Source organism: Eucyclogobius newberryi, unplaced genomic scaffold, assembly GCF_026437365.1.
Source record: "Eucyclogobius newberryi isolate DKJ021-1_F unplaced genomic scaffold, fEucNew1.0.hap1 SCAF_11, whole genome shotgun sequence".
Classification (NCBI taxonomy): Eukaryota; Metazoa; Chordata; class Actinopteri; order Gobiiformes; family Gobiidae; genus Eucyclogobius; species Eucyclogobius newberryi.
In genome coordinates this window covers 11,510,335-11,516,417 of record NW_027315735.1, presented here as the reverse complement: position 1 = coordinate 11,516,417, position 6,083 = coordinate 11,510,335, and the positions used below count along the sequence as shown (strand labels likewise).

The 6,083-nt window shown below is 42.4% G+C and overlaps 1 non-coding gene across 1 annotated transcript; it reads left to right on the top strand.

Annotated features, from left to right (window-relative positions):
• Positions 1-34: 34 nt before the first annotated feature.
• On the top strand, positions 35-106 carry trnag-ucc (transfer RNA glycine (anticodon UCC)). The gene has a single exon. It is a non-coding gene; the product is annotated as a tRNA-Gly (tRNA).
• The last annotated feature ends 5,977 nt before the right edge of the window (positions 107-6,083 follow it).

Genomic DNA, 6,083 nt, shown 5'->3' with positions numbered 1-6,083 from the left:
TTTGCGACACGGCACTGCGAAAGCATGTGTCCTTGCGATGGTGGTATAGTGGTAAGCATAGCTGCCTTCCAAGCAGTTGACCCGGGTTCGATTCCCGGCCATCGCATGCGGTACTTTTGAGTTATACATGTGTATATGCAGTTTCATTCACAACTAAAGCTCTCAGAGGGCAATGGCCAAACTGTCAAACAGTTGAGTATTAGAGCATTTGAACTAATCCTCTTGGCAGATCGCATGATTGCGGAGTGACAGGTATGAAACAGCCCCGTAACATGAATGAGTGAATGCTGTTCACCCACTATAACAAGAATCAACAAAGTACATGACGCTGACGTGAAGTTGAACACGCAACTTTCTGATCTGGAGTCAGACGCGCTACCGTTGCGCCACAGAGGCAGCCCGAGTGGTCCGGTCCGATGGCGCTGTGTTACGTTATAGAAGAAACGCTCAAATAAGCTCTATTTTCAGAATCAAAAAGGTTTTCTGGCAATTGTCAGTGAACAAAATTCCCAAACTACAAGCGTACTTGGGTGGTAAGGTGCAGCATAGCATTTTAGCCTAAGTCCAAGATGTTTATAACACATGAGATTATTCAGCAACGCCTTGACAGGGATGACTAATGAGGCCAAAGAGTTCTTTTGGGGTCTCCCCACGTAGATTTAAATCCTGAGAGTAATGGCTTCTTCTGCTCAAGTGTGTGATGGGATTTTGTTTACTTTGCCAGTGCCCCATTTTTAAGCCTATGGCTTTTGATTTCTTTCGATCGATCGATCGATCTTTGCAAAGTAAATAAGTATTCAACTGCGGACTCTTGGTTGACATTGCCATCCCTCTGAACTTTAGAAGCATGCGCTTTGGCCTCAAAACTCCTCCTACTTTTGGCGGCAGGAACAAAAAGGCTACAACCCATACACACGCACAAGAAAAGGTTCCGATGGCGCTGTGTTACGTTATAGAAGAAACGCTCAAATAAGCTCTATTTTCAGAATCAAAAAGGTTTTCTGGCAATTGTCAGTGAACAAAATTCCCAAACTACAAGCGTACTTGGGTGGTAAGGTGCAGCATAGCATTTTAGCCTAAGTCCAAGATGTTTATAACACATGAGATTATTCAGCAACGCCTTGACAGGGATGACTAATGAGGCCAAAGAGTTCTTTTGGGGTCTCCCCACGTAGATTTAAATCCTGAGAGTAATGGCTTCTTCTGCTCAAGTGTGTGATGGGATTTTGTTTACTTTGCCAGTGCCCCATTTTTAAGCCTATGGCTTTTGATTTCTTTCGATCGATCGATCGATCTTTGCAAAGTAAATAAGTATTCAACTGCGGACTCTTGGTTGACATTGCCATCCCTCTGAACTTTAGAAGCATGCGCTTTGGCCTCAAAACTCCTCCTACTTTTGGCGGCAGGAAAAAAAGGCTACAACCCATACACACGCACAAGAAAAGGTTCCGATGGCGCTGTGTTACGTTATAGAAGAAACGCTCAAATAAGCTCTATTTTCAGAATCAAAAAGGTTTTCTGGCAATTGTCAGTGAACAAAATTCCCAAACTACAAGCGTACTTTGGTGGTAAGGTGCAGCATAGCATTTTAGCCTAAGTCCAAGATGTTTATAACACATGAGATTATTCAGCAACGCCTTGACAGGGATGACTAATGAGGCCAAAGAGTTCTTTTGGGGTCTCCCCACGTAGATTTAAATCCTGAGAGTAATGGCTTCTTCTGCTCAAGTGTGTGATGGGATTTTGTTTACTTTGCCAGTGCCCCATTTTTAAGCCTATGGCTTTTGATTTCTTTCGATCGATCGATCGATCTTTGCAAAGTAAATAAGTATTCAACTGCGGACTCTTGGTTGACATTGCCATCCCTCTGAACTTTAGAAGCATGCGCTTTGGCCTCAAAACTCCTCCTACTTTTGGCGGCAGGAAAAAAAGGCTACAACCCATACACACGCACAAGAAAAGGTTCCGATGGCGCTGTGTTACGTTATAGAAGAAACGCTCAAATAAGCTCTATTTTCAGAATCAAAAAGGTTTTCTGGCAATTGTCAGTGAACAAAATTCCCAAACTACAAGCGTACTTGGGTGGTAAGGTGCAGCATAGCATTTTAGCCTAAGTCCAAGATGTTTATAACACATGAGATTATTCAGCAACGCCTTGACAGGGATGACTAATGAGGCCAAAGAGTTCTTTTGGGGTCTCCCCACGTAGATTTAAATCCTGAGAGTAATGGCTTCTTCTGCTCAAGTGTGTGATGGGATTTTGTTTACTTTGCCAGTGCCCCATTTTTAAGCCTATGGCTTTTGATTTCTTTCGATCGATCGATCGATCTTTGCAAAGTAAATAAGTATTCAACTGCGGACTCTTGGTTGACATTGCCATCCCTCTGAACTTTAGAAGCATGCGCTTTGGCCTCAAAACTCCTCCTACTTTTGGCGGCAGGAAAAAAAGGCTACAACCCATACACACGCACAAGAAAAGGTTCCGATGGCGCTGTGTTACGTTATAGAAGAAACGCTCAAATAAGCTCTATTTTCAGAATCAAAAAGGTTTTCTGGCAATTGTCAGTGAACAAAATTCCCAAACTACAAGCGTACTTTGGTGGTAAGGTGCAGCATAGCATTTTAGCCTAAGTCCAAGATGTTTATAACACATGAGATTTTTCAGCAACGCCTTGACAGGGATGACTAATGAGGCCAAAGAGTTCTTTTGAGGTCTCCCCACGTAGATTTAAATCCTGAGAGTAATGGCTTCTTCTGCTCAAGTGTGTGATGGGATTTTGTTTACTTTGCCAGTGCCCCATTTTTAAGCCTATGGCTTTTGATTTCTTTCGATCGATCGATCGATCTTTGCAAAGTAAATAAGTATTCAACTGCGGACTCTTGGTTGACATTGCCATCCCTCTGAACTTTAGAAGCATGCGCTTTGGCCTCAAAACTCCTCCTACTTTTGGCGGCAGGAAAAAAAGGCTACAACCCATACACACGCACAAGAAAAGGTTCCGATGGCGCTGTGTTACGTTATAGAAGAAACGCTCAAATAAGCTCTATTTTCAGAATCAAAAAGGTTTTCTGGCAATTGTCAGTGAACAAAATTCCCAAACTACAAGCGTACTTGGGTGGTAAGGTGCAGCATAGCATTTTAGCCTAAGTCCAAGATGTTTATAACACATGAGATTATTCAGCAACGCCTTGACAGGGATGACTAATGAGGCCAAAGAGTTCTTTTGGGGTCTCCCCACGTAGATTTAAATCCTGAGAGTAATGGCTTCTTCTGCTCAAGTGTGTGATGGGATTTTGTTTACTTTGCCAGTGCCCCATTTTTAAGCCTATGGCTTTTGATTTCTTTCGATCGATCGATCGATCTTTGCAAAGTAAATAAGTATTCAACTGCGGACTCTTGGTTGACATTGCCATCCCTCTGAACTTTAGAAGCATGCGCTTTGGCCTCAAAACTCCTCCTACTTTTGGCGGCAGGAAAAAAAGGCTACAACCCATACACACGCACAAGAAAAGGTTCCGATGGCGCTGTGTTACGTTATAGAAGAAACGCTCAAATAAGCTCTATATTCAGAATCAAAAAGGTTTTCTGGCAATTGTCAGTGAACAAAATTCCCAAACTACAAGCGTACTTTGGTGGTAAGGTGCAGCATAGCATTTTAGCCTAAGTCCAAGATGTTTATAACACATGAGATTATTCAGCAACGCCTTGACAGGGATGACTAATGAGGCCAAAGAGTTCTTTTGGGGTCTCCCCACGTAGATTTAAATCCTGAGAGTAATGGCTTCTTCTGCTCAAGTGTGTGATGGGATTTTGTTTACTTTGCCAGTGCCCCATTTTTAAGCCTATGGCTTTTGATTTCTTTCGATCGATCGATCGATCTTTGCAAAGTAAATAAGTATTCAACTGCGGACTCTTGATTGACATTGCCATCCCTCTGAACTTTAGAAGCATGCGCTTTGGCCTCAAAACTCCTCCTACTTTTGGCGGCAGGAAAAAAAGGCTACAACCCATACACACGCACAAGAAAAGGTTCCGATGGCGCTGTGTTACGTTATAGAAGAAACGCTCAAATAAGCTCTATTTTCAGAATCAAAAAGGTTTTCTGGCAATTGTCAGTGAACAAAATTCCCAAACTACAAGCGTACTTGGGTGGTAAGGTGCAGCATAGCATTTTAGCCTAAGTCCAAGATGTTTATAACACATGAGATTATTCAGCAACGCCTTGACAGGGATGACTAATGAGGCCAAAGAGTTCTTTTGGGGTCTCCCCACGTAGATTTAAATCCTGAGAGTAATGGCTTCTTCTGCTCAAGTGTGTGATGGGATTTTGTTTACTTTGCCAGTGCCCCATTTTTAAGCCTATGGCTTTTGATTTCTTTCGATCGATCGATCGATCTTTGCAAAGTAAATAAGTATTCAACTGCGGACTCTTGGTTGACATTGCCATCCCTCTGAACTTTAGAAGCATGCGCTTTGGCCTCAAAACTCCTCCTACTTTTGGCTAGAGGAAAAAAAGGCTACAACCCATACACACGCACAAGAAAAGGTTCCGATGGCGCTGTGTTACATTATAGAAGAAACGCTCAAATAAGCTCTATTTTCAGAATCAAAAAGGTTTTCTGGCAATTGTCAGTGAACAAAATTCCCAAACTACAAGCGTACTTGGGTGGTAAGGTGCAGCATAGCATTTTAGCCTAAGTCCAAGATGTTTATAACACATGAGATTATTCAGCAACGCCTTGACAGGGATGACTAATGAGGCCAAAGAGTTCTTTTGGGGTCTCCCCACGTAGATTTAAATCCTGAGAGTAATGGCTTCTTCTGCTCAAGTGTGTGATGGGATTTTGTTTACTTTGCCAGTGCCCCATTTTTAAGCCTATGGCTTTTGATTTCTTTCGATCGATCGATCGATCTTTGCAAAGTAAATAAGTATTCAACTGCGGACTCTTGGTTGACATTGCCATCCCTCTGAACTTTAGAAGCATGCGCTTTGGCCTCAAAACTCCTCCTACTTTTGGCGGCAGGAAAAAAAGGCTACAACCCATACACACGCACAAGAAAAGGTTCCGATGGCGCTGTGTTACGTTATAGAAGAAACGCTCAAATAAGCTCTATTTTCAGAATCAAAAAGGTTTTCTGGCAATTGTCAGTGAACAAAATTCCCAAACTACAAGCGTACTTGGGTGGTAAGGTGCAGCATAGCATTTTAGCCTAAGTCCAAGATGTTTATAACACATGAGATTATTCAGCAACGCCTTGACAGGGATGACTAATGAGGCCAAAGAGTTCTTTTGGGGTCTCCCCACGTAGATTTAAATCCTGAGAGTAATGGCTTCTTCTGCTCAAGTGTGTGATGGGATTTTGTTTACTTTGCCAGTGCCCCATTTTTAAGCCTATGGCTTTTGATTTCTTTCGATCGATCGATCGATCTTTGCAAAGTAAATAAGTATTCAACTGCGGACTCTTGGTTGACATTGCCATCCCTCTGAACTTTAGAAGCATGCGCTTTGGCCTCAAAACTCCTCCTACTTTTGGCGGCAGGAAAAAAAGGCAACAACCCATACACACGCACAAGAAAAGGTTCCGATGGCGCTGTGTTACGTTATAGAAGAAACGCTCAAATAAGCTCTATTTTCAGAATCAAAAAGGTTTTCTGGCAATTGTCAGTGAACAAAATTCCCAAACTACAAGCGTACTTGGGTGGTAAGGTGCAGCATAGCATTTTAGCCTAAGTCCAAGATGTTTATAACACATGAGATTATTCAGCAACGCCTTGACAGGGATGACTAATGAGGCCAAAGAGTTCTTTTGGGGTCTCCCCACGTAGATTTAAATCCTGAGAGTAATGGCTTCTTCTGCTCAAGTGTGTGATGGGATTTTGTTTACTTTGCCAGTGCCCCATTTTTAAGCCTATGGCTTTTGATTTCTTTCGATCGATCGATCGATCTTTGCAAAGTAAATAAGTATTCAACTGCGGACTCTTGGTTGACATTGCCATCCCTCTGAACTTTAGAAGCTTGCGCTTTGGCCTCAAAACTCCTCCTACTTTTGGCTAGAGGAAAAAAAGGCTACAACCCATACA